The 17,827-nt window shown below is 45.4% G+C and overlaps 2 protein-coding genes across 8 annotated transcripts in view; one reads left to right on the top strand and one right to left on the bottom strand.

Annotated features, from left to right (window-relative positions):
* The window catches only part of GRINA (glutamate ionotropic receptor NMDA type subunit associated protein 1), a 226,766-nt gene extending 217,573 nt beyond the window's left edge, over positions 1–9,193 (bottom strand). The window contains exon 1 of one of the 2 annotated variants that reach the window (XM_078686431.1): positions 9,063–9,193. The gene's annotated coding sequence lies outside the window, so the exon portion shown is untranslated. The remainder of the gene's footprint in view (positions 1–9,062) is intronic. The other variant, XM_078686429.1, reaches the window with a different exon arrangement.
* Positions 9,194–11,065: 1,872 nt separating this feature from the next.
* PARP10 (poly(ADP-ribose) polymerase family member 10) overlaps positions 11,066–17,827 on the top strand; it is an 803,115-nt gene continuing 796,353 nt past the window's right edge. For 4 of the 6 annotated variants that reach the window (XM_078686419.1, XM_078686420.1, XM_078686421.1 and 1 more), the window contains exon 1: positions 11,066–12,407. The gene's annotated coding sequence lies outside the window, so the exon portion shown is untranslated. The remainder of the gene's footprint in view (positions 12,408–17,827) is intronic. The other 2 variants (XM_078686418.1, XM_078686416.1) reach the window with 2 other exon arrangements.

Below are 17,827 nucleotides of genomic sequence, written 5' to 3'. Positions count from 1 at the left end.
TCTGTTCACCGAGTCCTTTTTCCTTTTATTTAATCCAGTGCTCAATTTTTTTTGCAAATATGTACATATCAATACAACCCGCACCCAAAGAAATCCCCAAAAATGTCTTCTTTTGTGCCAAAAACGCAACAAATTCCAACGATGTAATCCTATCTTTTTCGAGAGCAATCCCTTCCATATAGATTTATGTAAAAACTTCCAGTATTTTAATTGCTATTTATCAACTTTTGTCTTTTTATTAATATTCAAAATAAATCTAACCGCGACAACGAAAATGGCTTCTTTTTGTAATAAATGTGTCGCAAAACGGAAAAAGCATATATATCTTATTATTAACTTTAATAAACAATAATTCTCTCGAAAAAACGAGACCCGACATGGGCCTACTACTGCAACCTGTAATGGAGTGAAATTGTTTGTTAACACACAAAAAAACTTCCTAAAACACAATTTCAACATATATCTACCTCCCTCCTCTCTCCTTACAATATACATTACCACTACACTATGCATTTTAATAATTTTAATTTGTCTTACCTTAACGGAGCTCTCTCTTGCATCTGTTATCTCCTGCGACGATCCCCGTTATGACGAAAGTTACATTTACGCATCAACGTCATCTGTTTCTGTAAAAATTAAAAAGGACCTTTTCTCCCGTTGACTTCAATGTAAAAGCCTGGGAAATTTTTCAAAAAATTTATTATAACTTGTAAATGTTCATAATAAATTAAAAATATATTTTGTATAAAATATTGTTATTTGTATTCTATTTTTTGTAACAATTTTCTTATTATAATTATATGATTTGAATAAAAAAAAGTACAAATATGTTATTAATACATTACCTGTATTTTTCCTATCATAAAATGTTATGTCTTACTATGTTTAAATTTGCTAAATATCCTTTTTAATAATATTCACATTATTAAATATTCTTCCATATAATTTATATATATTTTTTATAAATATATTACTTTACCCCTATGGTTTTAATATTGCCATTTTATTTATTCTATATTGTTTCTTAAAAACTACCAAAATGAAGTATTAATATTAATACCTGATTTTTTTGTACATGTAATTATTACTTTTTAATATATGTTTTAATATTAATAAATGTATTCCTAAAATACCTTATTATTTAATTATGCACTAACATATAATTCATTCTTAACTACCATTTTGAATTAGTACTAAAAAAGAAGTATTAATATTAATACCTGAGTATTCACTTAAAACATTGAATATTATTTTTAGTTATTTAATCATTATCTTTTTATATGTTGTAATGTTTTGAAACATATTCCTAATTATTAAATTATGCACTTACATCCTTTTTTCATTACATATAACATTGCATAATTAATTTTTAATATTAATACTGGATTATTAATATTTCATCAAATTAATTATTGCTTTCAACCTTATTGGGGGAAGATCATCACAGCGCTTACAAGGGTATATGGGAAGACTATTAGTCACTCCCCGCGACTTTGTTTATTAAACATGTGGGAGGCCACCGACCTAACACACACTGAGTGCACATGGGCTTCGTTGGGGTTTGTCCTGGCTAAAAGGAATATTGCCCAGATGAGGGGTACCGGGACTTGCCTAAATACCAGAAATGGGTCCACGATGTGCATACAGCGATGGTCACAGAAAAAGATGTATTTAAGCACAGGGGCTGTCCCTCGAAATGGGATTACAAGTGGGCGAAGTGGAACATGTTGCGTGGCGAAATTTGTGAGTCTCCATCAGTTGAGTTGCGAAGGTTAGAATCAGACTTTGATCTCTCTCCTTCCTTATGCCTTATAATGCTACTGTTGACTTGATGCATGGTGCTGTTGTCTTTGTTATTGTAATTATTTGAAATGCAGCCCTGTGGCCGCCCATTGTACTGTCACAATTGTTTAATAACAAGATTAATATTTTTTTTAAATTATTTCTTTATTTCATAAAATAAAAGCTATTGAAATATTATAATGTGCACGCAAATTTCCGAATTATTTTATTATACTATTACATCTTTTTACCATTATATATAACATTTCTTTAATATTTTTAAATATTAATACCAGAGTATCAATTTTTCCATAAATTAATTATAACTTGACGTTATTACATGTAATCTATTTTAATATTACAATGTGCACAAAATGCCCACATTATTTTCTTATACTCTTACATCCTTTTACCATTACATATATAACATTGCATAATTAATTTGACATATTAATGCCAGAGTATTCATTTTTCCACAAAGTAATTATTACTTGAAGTTATTAAATATAATCTATTTTGATATTGAAATGTGCACAAACACGCCTATATAATATAACATGTAGGTATTAATATTAGTACCTGAGTATTACAACAAAAGAAACACTTACCATTCAATACTTACCATGCATTGTAACAGCTTGCAATGTAAAGCTATATGCATTGTAAAAGCATGCAACGTAAAGACATTGTAATAGTTGTATTGTAAAGCCATTGCGTTGTAATGCCTGCATTGTTATGGATGTCTCCCGATGGAGGTGTGCTACAAAGTTTCTTTAAAGTGGTGAGTCAGGGCAACACAAGTGCCGGTCCTCAACCACCTTGGTTCTTTACCGGCGGTCACTGGGGACTAAACCCTCTAGCCCAAAGGGAGGTTTGTGGCAATTTGCAGAAGGCTGGAGGACTCCAGTGTTTCTCGGAGGCCTTACAGGTGTCAGGAAGGACATCAGGTTGAAGAGATCGAGTCTTTAGCAGTGACTGAGGTGGTTTGTAGAAGTTTCTTCTGCGTCGTATCTCACGTCTTGAACTGCAGGGGTCTTCTTCCATCATCTACTTTTCGTTCGTCGAATATGAAGTCAGGTTCTCAGGGAGCCACCTTGTGAGAGGGGGACCTCCGGGGGACGGCACTACCTGGGACTACCACAACCAGAATTCCCAACATGTAAAAGTCGGAGCTATGAGGGACCAAATAGACAACCGCCAGCCCGAAGGAAAGAAACACCCACCTTTCCTGTTTCTCCGAGCTGATCCCGGAAGTATTACGGTTCCACCCGTAAAAGTGGAAGCAACCCAGGAAGAGGCGTCTTGGACCAACAGGAAGGAGGAGCCGAAGACAGAAGAGAAACGAAGCGTGGGGCCTGACGCTGAGATCGGGACCCGCGACAAGGAGCCGAACGCCAGGAGTGAGGCCAGCGACCCAAACGGCGGGGAGGCAGAGGAGACCGACGAGCCCTGGACAGAGGAGTGGTGGTATCCACTGGAGGAGGCTGGAGAGCGGGCTGCAACTCCGGAGAGTTGCGGCAGAGCCGGTGAGTGACGCCGGTCCTGGGGAAAGCGAGTTGTGACTGTTGAGGGAGGTGGGCCGAAGAGAAGACTGTTAAGAGAGGTGGGGAAAGAGGGGAACACGGGCAATTCTGTTGATAAGCGCTCACCAATCCAGCCACCACTCTTGTGTTAGTAGCCACACGGTCACCTCCCTATACCCCGACAAGTCCCTTGAATCTCTTTTGTTACTGCACTCTTTATTTGAAATATCACCCCAGCCACGGCTTATTCAATTCTTTAGGCACTACCGGGTGTAGGTGACGAGTTCAATAGTATGACCCAGTAATTTGACAGGCTCCATTTTCTCTCCTCTCGGCAAGCCTCCGGGTGAAGCTAGCGCCACGGATACATCACCACCACGTCAACTCTATCTCACACCCGAAGAGGGAAAACAGACGCTGGCATCTTCAACCTTCAACCCTGAGAGCGAGAAGACCCATCCAGAGGAAGAGACTTATGACCCTGTAGTCAAACCCAAAACTGTGTCACTTGATAATAAAGGAACCCCTGTTCGACAATATATTCAGCCTCCTCGTCTGTATATCCGCCCTGCACTCCCACACACCTAAATACTGAATTTAGGAGTGTTTTTAGAGGGGGCTAGGTGGAAGCCAATGGGCTGCCTACCTGTTCGGTGCCTACACCCTCTTTATGGTTACCCAACGTGGGGGATGGGCATGCCCTGACTCTAATAGGCTGCTATCCCCATCCTCCAGATGGCGGATTCTAAAAAGTGGGGTCTACCTTGCCTGCCCTACCTGAGGGGTGGTCCAGGGTGACGGTAGACCCACCTCCTATTTTACTCAACCGGAATCGGAATTGCGGTCTGATATTGGTTGGTGTAACACCACCGTGATAGAAGCCAACAGAAACTAACAATCTTTGGTGAACAACTTGTACACAGGTGAATGCGGGAATGAGACAACCGCATACAACATACAAGTTGCCTTTAAGTACTTGATTCGCCGGCTGGTGAATAAGGAGATTGAAGCTTGATTTTAAAAGATTGAGCTGTTGTTGTTCTACATCCTGAGGAGAAACTGACAACTAATTTCCGTGGGTTCGAAACGCGTCAACTGGTCTCATTCTTAACCAAATAGGTGCCCACTAGGATGGGATATCAGTACTTTTTGCTCACCCAAGACTTAGGGTTCGATTAGGATGTAGGGCGGATCGCCACCGCCCACATGGGAGTGGAGATCCGCCCTACATCCTTCCCCGCCGCCACCCATTTCCCACCACCATAGTAGTATGGTGGGGGAACCCTGGCAGACGGAAAGACCGTCTGCCGGTTTTCCGCCGTTCGACTAGCCGGAAAAGTGGCTATCTATGGTGGCAGTGTCTGCCAGACACCGTCATCCATATTAGCATGGGCAGCGGAGCATGGCTTTCCATGGCGGAGACCCCGCCATGGAAAGCCATGCAGAGTCTGCTTTCGGGGACCCGTTGCAGGCCCCCAGGGTTTTGGGGGGCTGGTGAGTGCACACATTGTCATGGACATGGTGGCAGGCACCTCACGGTGCCTGTCACTTTGTGCATGACAATGCACACAGTGCATTCCCAGCATTGTGGCGGGCGGTGCTGTGAGTGCCGCCCGCCATAATGCTAGGAATGGAGGATGCAACCGTCACGGTGGCGGTGGCATCCTAATTGCAGGTGCTGGACCGCCGCACCACTGTTGGCCAGTCCCAGCACCGCTAGGGTGACAGGCGGCATCCGAATCGGCCCCTTTGTGTGTATGGTGTTATGAATATTAAGTACGCAAAGTAGTTCCACCATTTGGCTTTGGGTCTCAGAATAAAAAGCATAAGTGATATATTACGAAAAGCAATCAGAGGCATTGTACATCTATAAATAGAGTGGTTCAAAAACCTAACAGAACAGGAGCTATAAATGTATTGTGTTTGTTTATTATTGTATTGTGATTTTGATTTCATATCTGTCACATGTGTGTGTTATTGCAGGTTTAATGTTGTTGCGGCTTCAGTGTATGTTAATCATTGTAATTGTATAAAAAAAATGTTGTGATAAAAAAGATTTTCATCTGAATAAGATTATGAAAAGATAAAAACTACCTGGAAAAAAAAAATTCAGACCAGACTGTTTAGGTCTTCTGGCCCCTGGTATGAATTTGGGTCTTGAATAAGTATCAGTATTGGCATTTTTTGTGTTTTTTCCAAATAGAAAATGGAGCAGCAAATGCTAACTTACTTGGAGCACTACGTAAGCATAAACAATTTCTATTCTAACAGACCCTCCATTTAGCATGAGCTAAAACATTTTCGAACAGTAAAAAGAGGAAACAAAACTACAAACAGTAATAGGAAATCTCATGAATAAACACACTATCAACATCAGGAAATGAAACAGTAAGGAGGGAAGAATTCTCGAAAATTCCTACAGTGATATTCATCAAATCCTCAATATCTTTTTGAATCATTATAGCAGCATCTGTGTCATGAATTGATATCTTCGTTTTAGGGGTGGAATAGTAGTACAATAGGAGCTGCAGAAGGGAAGACACTGAATAAGGACATAGCAGAGCACCAATATCACAATCAGATAAATCACTTTTTCAAGAATCCAACCCCAGCTGCCAAAGAGAGACCAACTCCAATTCCCACTTTACATTCCTTAGATGTTTGCAAGGATATCTAGAATGTGTTTGGTAATATTCTCTTCCATATTCTTGATCCCTACTACACACTGATCGCCCACTACTGCACATACACCACCACTCTTGGCTAGAATAAAATCGACTGCATATCTAGTCTGTTCTGAATATATGCGTATGCTCTCTAACTAAGGGGCCGATTAGGATGGCGGACGGACTTGCGTCCGTCCGCCACCCTTGAGGAGGAGGGAACGTCCGCAGGGGCTGCGGCTTTCCCTCCGTGCTGATTAGGATGTGACCGCCAGGGTTGCGGTCACATCCTCTATTTTTAACATTGCGGCGGGTGGAGCTTCAAGCTGCACCCGCCGCAATGTTAAAAATGCACGCATTGCATTTGCATGCAGTAAGAGGCATGCAAATGCAGGGGGGTACCATAGGTACCCCCCATGTGCACCCCCCACCCCCCCTTCACCTAGGGGGCCCGCAACGGGCCCCCGCAGTGAAGTTCCGTATGCTTTTCCACGGCGGAAAACCCGCCGCGGAAAAGCATACTTTACAGGCCATCCTAATATGGTGGACGGTGTCTGACAGACACCATCACCATATTAGAGCTTTTCCGCCGCGGTTGTAAGCCAGCCGCGGCGGAAAAGCTGCGGACGGAAACCAGGACCCACCAGCCATCCTAATGCGGCGGTGGGTCTTTGGTCAGTCCGCTGCGGTTTTTCCGCATCCTCTGGGCCGGCGGTGCCTTCCGCCGGCCCCGAGGATGCGGAAAAACCGCGATCCTAATGACCCCCTAAGTGTTGATGTTGCGCAAAGCTGCTACTGTGGTGTTAGATAAAATTTGCAGCTTGCACCCAAAATCCTCTCTAGCCTTCTCACCCCTGGCCATAGAGGTACCACCTAAAGTGAAAGTATAAGAAAGGATGTATCCAGAAGTGATTCCATTACTATAAATATTGACCTCTATATCAGTCACCCCTCACAGAATTCTTTAGTCAGAGTCCTTTTAACCCATTGTATGTTAGGCCTAGCATATTTACAAGGTACACCCAAGGGCAATACCATTCCAAGAGCTACATCATCAGTACCATTGTGGGGGGAACATCACTTACAACGAATTTTTTACAACGCACTACCATTACATCGCAACCATTACAACGCAAACCATTACAACGCAATGCGCTGGGGGGCGCTCTAGGATAGGGAATGTATTTAATATACTATCCAACACCTTCCCTGCTATCCACGGGGACTGGAGTTGGAATAGTAAATTAAATAATTCACTATCCAGCGCCTAAAAGCATTATGCGTTGTAATGGTATGCGATGTAAAAACCGCGTTGTAAAGGCATGCGATGTAAAAGCATGCGTTGTAGTGACACCAATCCCATTGTGGACATTAGAATATGTCCCATTAGACAAGAAGAAAAACCCTAAATCGGTCCCTCATAATCCACGGCTGCATTCCTGGAGTTCATTTCAAAAGTACTTGGTTCCTCGTCATTCACCAAGGTTATCATATTTTTGAACAGCACTATTACCGAGCAATTAATATATAGTGAAGTAGCAGTGGTATTCACAATGGGGCAACAAGCAAGATAGTAACCAGCCTCCCGGGTAACTATCAACTCCATTTAATGCCAACCCATCAGTGTGACATTCTGTGTTCCATATAAAAATAGTCACAATATGTATTGTTATTACAACCTGGATAACCCATTCCCAGCGGCTTTCTATGGTAAAGACATGGTCCCGGATTACCAAAACCAAATACTCTTTTCACTTCTGTGAATTGAGGAGGCCGAGTATAAGTAAGTAAGTAAGTATAATTTACACGCGATAATGGTTATGCAGTCCACAAACTAGTGACAGATTCAGTGGGTAACAAGCTGTCCCCTCTCCAAAGAACCTCTTGTGTGTTTCCAAAAATACATTACTCGGGCAGTTCTTTTATTTCTTTTCGGGGAAATAACCTTACCCTTGCTGCATAAAGGTACACCTTGATCATTTTACAAAACCCATGACATCTAACACAATATTATTATCAGCAAAACCAAAAGGACAACACACATTATTTAGTTTTTCCGTGTCCACATCATATCATGGTGTGCAACAAGAACCATTGGCTGCTCTTTCAGCAACCTTTCTACCAAAGAGATGCATGATCGATTGCAAATTGGCAAGAAGTGCAAAGAAAAATACAAGTTCCCAGTGTCCGTCAGAGCCTCACTGGGACAGGCTCCTATCGTCCATCAATAAGTTAACGCTCTTGAGCACAGGTGATGGAGCTTGCTCTGTCCTAAGCTCTTTTGATATATCCCACGTTGATAAAGATAGGATACCTGTAAGGTATACTTCTGTTCTCCCTACCTAGGCCCCCATCGTGGAAAGGGACCGCCCGCCATAAGGGCAGGGGTCAAGTGGCTAGCATTAGGATGGGCCCGCCACGGTGGCGGGCGCATCTAGGATTCCTAACATTGTGGCGGGCCTCACCGCACGCCACAATGCCAGGAAGGCATGCTGTGCACTTCCATGCAAAACATGGTAGGCACCGCGCGCTGCCTGCCATGTTGTGCATGGAACTGCTGGGGGGTACCATAGGTACCCCTCATGTGCACCCCTGGAGTCCTTGGGGGCCCGCAACGGGCCCCCAAAGCAGACTCCGCATGCCTTTCCGTGGTGGCATTGGGGCCACGGAAAGGCATTGAAAAATGCCCATTATAATATGGCTGGCGGTGTCTGATAGACACCGCCACCATATAGAACCCTTTTCCGCCTGGTCGCAAGGCGACCGGGGCGGAAAAGCGGCGGACGGTCTCTCCGTCCGCCGCAGACCCCCCAGCCATAATAATATGGCGGGGGGTCATTCCGGCACAGATGGCGGGCGGATTGCCTTCGCCAGGCCGGCGGTGGCTACCACCGGCCTGACGGGGGCGATCCGCCCGCCATCCTAATGGAGCCCCTAATGTTCAGACGAGAATGGCAAAATTAGTACAAAATTCTCCACTAATTTCTGCTAATTCCGTTGGTACTGAACTCATTACTACATATATTGTGCAGTCTATCCCTAATCTTTCTTCTCCTTAGACTCAGTATCCCTCAGCCGAGGGCGCAAATTGTACCTGGTAGCCCCAGGCAAAGACTCCTGAATAGCTTGAATTTCTGGGGGAACAGCCTCATTCAAAACGTCATCTTTCTCCTTATTGGTCTGCTTCCAGGTCAGCGGGCATCACTGAAAGGAACAAATCTGGGCACCTTCTCGCACTCTGTGTAGCCAGCGCCTTCCTTCATCCACTGGTCGTATGACAATGGCAAAGGAATCCTCCAGCAGTGAGTGGAGTGGACCCAGTTCTTTCGACTAGCAACCTTTACAGCCATCCGTGTCACCAACAGAAACTGCTCAGGACCCTTCCAGCGTGGCTCCAAACTTTTCTTCCGTTGAAAGTTCCGGATGAGAATAAAATCTCCAGGCTGAATGTCGTGCTCGGGCCCCTCTGGTATAGAAGGTGAGGACTCTCGCACCTGTTGGTGAATAAAACATAAACTTTCTGTTAACTGGCCTAGATAATCAAGCAACACAGGATATTCAATATCAGAACATTTACGAGGACGAGTGATTCCCCACATATTTGCCGGGCTTCCGAACACGACTTCATAGGGTGATATCCTGGCCTAGAATTGGCTGTGGTTCTTGTTGACAAAAGATCTAACGGTAGAGCATCTGGCCATTTTAACCCTGTTGCTCTTGAATTTTTGCCAATTTCAGTTTGAGAGTATCATAGTATTTCTCAACAAGGCCAGCTGACTGAGGGTGATTAGCAGCATGAAATTTCTGCTTAATGTGAAACCCTTCACAAATGAATTTAATCACTTTCCCATTACAAATGACTTCTGTTGTCACTCCAGATAATTCGGAGCAAGCCAAAACTAGGAAAGTACTCTTTAAGGAGTAACTTCACAGTTGTAATGGCCGTAATATCTTTAGTGGGGTGTGGTGGTTTCCCCTCTTCCCCGGAACACCTCAACCACCCCATCATGGTGGACAATGAGGTCCAGACAGGAAGTGGGATAGGTGGTCCAGACAGCCAAACCGGAAACTCCGTCCCCGTAGCTGCAAACCCCGGGTGCGGGGCTGGAAAAGCCATCTTTAAAATGGAGACCGGAACCAAGGAGAAAGGAGCGCGAGGAAACACCAAGGACGTGGACCAGGAAGATGGCGAGGGCAATCCCTGTATCCAGTTCGGCGAGACCGTGGAGACATCACCACCCAGGAACCCGACCCGACACGAGGAGGCAGTGAAGTTGTCTGCTCCAGGAGCAACGCCCTCGAGTCCGGTACTCCTACAAGGGAAACGGAGGCTGTGACTCTCCTCCCCGCGGCCCTGGAGAGCCGTGGGTTCAGGCAAGTGCCGGGTCCGTTTTAATTCGGAGTTGGTGGGTGGGAATACAGGGCACAGCACTGTAAAGCACCTTAACCCTTCTCACACATAGGCACCTCAAGGAAAGGAACGGGTGAAGGTAGCACTCTTTCCTTATGTGCAAAGCTAGGAGGGAGGCCTGACTCTTTTTTTTTGTTTTTCCTTTCCCCTTTGCCAGTTCCCCAACGAGGAGACGAACGGAGCCCTACTCCTAGACGGCCAGAACCAGAACCAGCCCAACAAGGCCAACATAGGATCCCGCCTGCCCCACGTTCCAGGGACTTTGTTTTCCCTTTTGTTTAAGTATACCTTAAAGCCTGACCTCCCCTGGAACAATATAAAAGAGACACCCAGAGAGTACTGGGTTGGAACTGAGTCAAGGACTCACGAAATAAAAGTACCCTATTACCCTCATCCCTGAAGGTAGTCCCGTGAGTTATTTGAGTGGGAGGGACGACGAGCTCCTGGCGTGGTCTATTGCTCACAGTGGTGTCAGAAGTGGGATTCATTGTGTGTCTAGCCTATCACAACAAAACCCTCGCCATGGAGTCCATAATATCTCAACTGGCAGAAGGCTAACGCCACCTTCAGCTCGTCTTGGAGGAACAGACCAAAATGGCACAGCAGGAACATGAAGCCTTTGTAATGTAATGCTCAGCCTACTTATGTGTCTGTTAGAATGTTATGAATTAGAATGTTAATGAGCTTAGAGTCAGTTGATCTAAGGGCTGAGCGAGATACAGACTGCTCCTGGTGGGGTTCCTTACTTATATACTTAAGTTTCTTATTTATGTATATTTAAATTCCTGTGACCCTATCTTTAATAAATTTACATGAAGATAATCAACAACGAATGGACAATTATTCATAACTTTACATCTGGCGACGTTTTTAAACGGACCTCCGTGTCAATTACAAGAGACTTTTAAAAACGAAACGGAATGGAAAGAATCTATCTTTAAAAAGTAAAAGATAAGGAATTAAACGGAAAAGGAAACCTTCCAAGCAGCTCAAGCTTACTGGCACCGAGAACCCCACCAGTGACCTGCCACCAGTCGCCCTCAACATCTAAAGTGCCATTATCAACATATCCTGCTGCCTCAGCTGCTATTAAAATTGCCTGACTGCCACCCTGACGTATTCTTCACATAAAAGGCATGTGAGTAACCAGCTTTATTTCTCAAGCACATAACCTGCTCACATTGCGTTTATTCAGCAATTCAGCTTCTACCCACAGTACCTTTATACCAGTGACTCATACTACGAAGCAGATTGCATGCTTGATCTGATAAAGGTAGGAAAACCCATGTGGGACTCTCATTACCAACTGAAAGGAAATCTGTATAGCGGGAAAGGAGATTGTCAAAATCAGCAAATGTAATGTCTATTTGACATGACAGTTTCAGAGGGAACCACTTCTCAGGTGAGCCCACTCTCCTCTCAAAGGCAACTGCCAGAGTGTCCTTTCGTGTGTGCTGACACCTCTTCCGAGGCAACAGATTTTCTTGGAGCACCGGACTTTCATTCCCTATAAGATCCGGTGAGCGCTGACAGTTTATTTTTAATTAATATCTTTCTCATGTTTATCCATACTAAATGACAGTTTAACCGCTATGCAAATTCAAACTACACTTGAGCTTCACAACGAGCGCACGCACTGAGAACTTACAACCTCACCTGTCTCCCGTGCCTAGCTGATCTCGTCATCCTACTCTATGACGTGAGTCAGCCTTTCTATCACCTCTGGAACTTTTTGAAGCACACTAACACCGAGAGCCACCCAGCATCTCTTACGTCGACGTGCGGCCATTTTAGATTTATCACCTCATTTACAGTCTTCATGTTTTCATCTCTATGTCATTTCAACTTCCTCAATACAGCGATAGGCACGCTTTTTTTTAAAATAAAATTGTCTATCGCATTTCTGCATTTTCATCGCAGCGATAGGCCCGCTATCACCGTGTCTCCAGACTTGTATTCCACAAATTACTGACGTACTTTCTATCCATTGTTTTTCGAAAGGAAAATTAGAGCACAGATCTTCCACAGGTACTGAATTCAATTTCTCTGGAAACTCATCACGACGATCTGCTGTTTATCAGTACTTTTATTTATCACAACACTGCCACCTAATGGTTATTTTCCATCATTGCACTTCAATGATGAATTTATATGCTTATGCGAAATGGAGTTTGATAATGCAGACGTCGAAAGTTCCGTTAAGTGTTACCTCGATTATGCAGATGCTATTACCTTTACCTGCTCTACACTTACATTATATTTACAGTTACTTTATTCATAAGTACTTAATGACTTAAATTTTACGATGATTTCAGAATAAGTATTTTACTGTAAACCTTTCTTGATTTGTAGGCATATATAAAATGAAATGATTTTACAGTCATAGTTAATCTCCCGTGCAAATGCACTTTTAACCACACCAATGCAAATGCATTCGTCTAAGCACTGTTCTTTAAATTTTCGGTGGTTTATTACGTGTGGTCCTTTCGAAATACAAATGCATTCGTCACTGCACTGTTAACTACACCAAGTTTTCTTTAAATTGATGAAATGTATTAGGTGTGGTCATTTAGAAATGCAAATGCATTATCTTTATACTCTTAACCACACCAAGCTTTTAAGCTCCACTGGTACAAGCTTTTTATCTCCTCAAGTTCTTTGAAATACAAAAACATTCGACTATGCACTGTTCTTTAAATTGATTATTTGAAATGCAAATGCATTCGTCAGTCTACTATTAACTACACCAAGCTTTTAAGCTCCACTGGTACAAGCTTTTAAGCTCCTCAAGTTCTTTGAAATACAAATGCATTCGACTATGCACTGTTCTTTAAATTGATAGTATTTATTACATGTAGTTCTTTAGAAATGCAAATGCATTCGTCTGTGTACTATTAACCTCACCAAGCTTTTAAGCTCCACAGGTACAAGCTTTTAAGCTCCTCAGGTTGTTTGAAATACAAATGTATTTGACTGTACACTTTTCTTTAAGTTGATGAAATGTATTAGGTGTGGTCATTTAGAAATGCAAATACATTATCTTTATATTCTTAACCACACCAAGCTTTTAAGCTCCACTGGTACAAGCTTTTAAGCTCCTCAGGTACATTTCATGTATTACAATTTATGCACATGTTGTACTGTTTTTATGCTACTTATGTGTGATGTGTCCCCACCTATTTAATATGTTTAACATACATTCTTTATGGTGTGTTCCCCACATCATGGTGTGTCCCCACATCTACTTATGTGGTGTGTCCTCATCTGAGTGGTGTGTCCCCACCTAAATTTTCATACTGTTTTATGGTGTCACATCTACATATGTGGTGTGTACTCATCTATTTAATGTGTTTAACATTTTGTGTGTATATTGTTTCATGGTGTGTCCCCACTTCTACTTATGTGGTGTTTATACGGTGTCATGTTTTCTTTTCAGATTGTACTCTTGTATTATTTCATGTTAGCCCGGCCAGCTTTCATGATCTTTGTACCTGAGTCGCTTCCTGTTCGTATTGTGGGAGTACTTTGGTTGTTTGTTTTTGGAAAAAGAGAGATGAGTGATTGAATTGTCTTTAGTGCCTTCAGTCCCTCTTAATTAATTTTCCAGTCTTCTTCATTGTTTCCTCCATTCACTATTTTATCTTTTCATCTCAGTTTCTCCTTTTATCATTATAAAAATATTCACTACCTTATCTTCTCATTGAGTTGTCTTTAGTGCCTTCAGTCCCTCTTAATTAATTTTCCAGTCTTCTTCATTGTTCCCTCCATTCACTATTTTATCTTCTCATCTCAGTTTCTCCTTTTATCATTATAAAAAGAGAGATAATGTAATGTAATGCTCAGCCTACTTATGTGTCTGTTAGAATGTTATGAATTAGAATGTTAATGAGCTTAGAGTCAGTTGATCTAAGGGCTGAGCGAGATACAGACTGCTCCTGGTGGGGTTCCTTACTTATATACTTAAGTTTCTTATTTATGTATATTTAAATTCCTGTGACCCTATCTTTAATAAATTCACATGAAGATAATCAACAACGAATGGACAATTATTCATAATTTTACAGCCTTGCACTGGGCCCTGAAGGACCAAGCATCCCTCATGGCAACAAACCAACAAGTGCAGGACACAGCCATCCTGTGTCTGACAGACACCATATCTAGTGCGCTGGTGCACCCCAATGTGCCAGGCACAGTCCTACGAAAATTACAGGAGGGGGATGCCCTGACTTCTTTTTCGTTAATTTTGAGTAAGTTGCCACCACAGCGGCCTGGCCCCAGGAGAGGTGGGGGCAGTACCACGCCCCCTTGTTGTCCGGAGAACTACAAGACACCTTTCAAGCTGCTAACCCAGAGGGAACCACTCCATGCAGCGACGTAAAAAGAGCCATCCTGGAGAGACTGGCTGTGACCAGGAATACTATTGCAGTCGGGTTGCAAGGAAAAATGGTCAGCTGGGGACAACACCAGAGCCCTGTACTTCTGGATACACGATCTAGGGAACCGATGGCTACATCCTGCCTCCCCTACTATAGAGGATGTCGCAGAAAAAGTCTATCTAGAGCAATAACGTGACGCTCCCCCCCCCCTTAACACATGGGTTAAACAGCACCCTCACCTGACTGTCACCCTAGCTGTGGACTTGGCATGTGCCTATCACAGTTCCCGGAAGGCAGGGTCCCAAACCCCGTGAGAACCACACCCCAACCCACCCAAGGAATACCAGCCTTACAAGGGCCACAGTGTTTCCACTGTGCTGAATGGGGGCACATAGCCCGACAGTGTCCTGCTTGCAACCCTCCCCAGGAGCCCATGGAGGTGGGATACACCCGTGGCCGTTTATTGCTAGCTGGGCAAGGCCGGCAACTCTATAAAAAGAACATACACGTAAACGAGAAATCTGTGGTAGCCCATACCGTAGTCAGTAGGGAACTTGTCCAGGAGTCCCAGATCCTGTGAAGGGATTACATACAAGTCACATGTGTACACGGGGAGAAGATGTATCCCCTAGCTCATGTCCTGCTGGAGATAGACGGGGAACCCCCAGTTACGAAGGGTGGGAGTGATGCCCTTTCTCCCTGAGTCCATCCTTCTTGGGACAAATCTTCCCAGGTTCCAAGAATACCTGTCCTCCTTCACCTCTCCATCTTCCCTGCTAGGGTGGTTGGAGCAAGCACCATTTTCCCAAGAAAAAATAGAAGGCCCCAAACCCCAAAAAACGAAACCCTGGGGGTGCGTGGCCAAGATGGCGGCCTGATCGGACGCAGACTCCAGTGGCTCCCTGCCCGATCCCTCGTAAAGCCCTTTACACTGCATTTTTGACCCCCCGAGCACCAGATACCTTGGTCCCCGAGTATTCGCTCCACAGTCGCCCCGAAGAGTGGTGACTGGAGCGGAGAAGTCCCGCGCTGGGTCTGCGGAGAGTAGCCCCGGGGCCGCGACCGAGAACATGGCGGCCAACATGAAGTAGCGGCTGACTCCGACCGGCCTTCGACTGCAGCCTAGATCCTCCTGTGGCCGCCCGGACCTGCGCCGCCACCTTTTCGAGCTGTGCGCCGGATGCAGAAGCGGTGCTGGGCACACGACGTTGTTTTCACCATACTCCCGGCGGTGTGAGGCGCTACCAGCCGGGAGTTACTAAACTCGAGGCCCCGGCTTCGGGCCTGTGGAAGTACCCAGCAGAGACCTGCGTCCCTGCCCTCCCGATTTGCACCCCGAGTAGGAGCCCGGAACGCCGGGGAGCATTGCTTCGCCCTGCCATGGCGGAGCGGGGGCGGCAAGAGAGAGGGGCCGGAGGGTGCCGACTCTGACGTCGTGGGAAGAGCGGAGTAGTTGGCGGCGCGCGGCGGAGCTGCCCGGAGGTGCCGAGCCAGTGGAGACCCCGAGACTCGTCTCCCCCAACAGACCGGAGCCACAGGGCGCCAGGCGCCTCCGGACAGAGCACGAGAAGCGGCCTGGGAGACAGCGGTGACAGAGGTGAGGAGAGCGTTAGGGGCGCGCAGCTCGGGGGGCATAATCGAGCCCCCGGCGTTGGGCCTCGCCGCGCCTGCCGGAGTGGGGGAGGGGCCGTGCACCTGACTGTTTGCGCTGGGATCGCCGTCTGCCAGGACCCACTCCCAGAGAAATTGAGAGCCTGTCTAGGGGACCACACCGGTTGTGGGCTTAGGAAGCTGCGATCGCCCCTTGAGGCGTGACCCTTGGACCTGCCACGACCACACCGGGGCGCACCCTGAGTATCGGCTTCCCCGACAGGCCTCTACACAGCACCCCTGCACAGCAGCTGCTACACCCTGCCTGGAGGACGGGAAACGCGGTGCAGATCATTCAGGAATTAGCGCTCCCCACCGGGGACCTGGAAGTCGGGGCGGCGGAGTCAACGGCCCACGACACCGCAGACTACAGACGCGCTGGTGCTCCCTGGGCCTAGATAATCCGTCCTGACACTCCCAGCGGATGGCGTAGAGATTAGGCCCAGCGAATTAACAGGAAATGGCGGGCCTCAGGGGAAACAAGCATTGAAAATGCAATAGGTCTCGCAGCATTAGAGTTAGTGCTTTTAGAATTGTTTATGGGTTTTTTTTGTAAATCTTTAGCATTTTTGTTTCCTGTAGCCAATGCTAAAGAATTTCAAAAAAAAAAAGCCATAAACATTTTTAAAAGCTCTGAAATGCAGTCTGAAATGCTGGATATATATTCAGTACAGATACACTATATTGTTAATGAAGACATAGGATATAATATGTTGTACTGTATACACACAATTAGATGGGAACGTGCTGTGTGTGTCAGCGATTGAATGTGGAGGTGATGGTGGATGTGGTGGTGGATGTGGTGGTGGATTCGGTGGATGTGGTGGTGGTGGATGTGGTGGTGGATGTGGTGGTGGATGTGGTGGTGGATGTGGTGGTGGATGTGGTGGTGGATGTGGATGCGGTGGATGTGGTGGGATGTGGTGGTGGATGTGGTGGATGTGTTGGTGGTGGATGTGGTGGTGGATGTGGTGGTGGATGTGGTGGTGGATGCGGAGGTGGAGGATGTGGTGGATGTGGTGGTGGTGGATGCGGTGGATGTGGTGGTGGATGTGGTGGATATGGTGGTGGATGTGGTGGTGGGTGTGGTTGATGTGGTGGTGGATGCGGTGGATGTGGTGGTGGTGGATGTGGTGGTGGATGCAGTGGTGGATGCGGTGGTGAATGTGGCGGTGGATGTCATGGTGGATGTGGAGGTGGTGGTGGATGTGGTGGTGGATGTGGTGGTGGATGTGGTGGTGATGGTGGATGTGGTGGTGGATGCGGTGGATGTGTTGATGGTGGATGTGGTGGTGGTGGTGGATGCGGTGGTGGTGGTGGATGGGGTGGTGGTGGTGGATGGGGTGGTGGATGTAGTGGTGGTGGATGTGGTGGATGTGGCGGTGGATGTGGTGGTGGCGGTGGATGTGCCGTCCCAGAGTG

The sequence above is a fragment of the Lissotriton helveticus genome, chromosome 4_1 (assembly GCF_964261635.1).
Source record: "Lissotriton helveticus chromosome 4_1, aLisHel1.1, whole genome shotgun sequence".
In the NCBI taxonomy this organism is placed as follows: Eukaryota; Metazoa; Chordata; class Amphibia; order Caudata; family Salamandridae; genus Lissotriton; species Lissotriton helveticus.
Note: the sequence above shows the minus strand (reverse complement) of the source record. Positions and strands in the feature narration are given on the sequence as shown.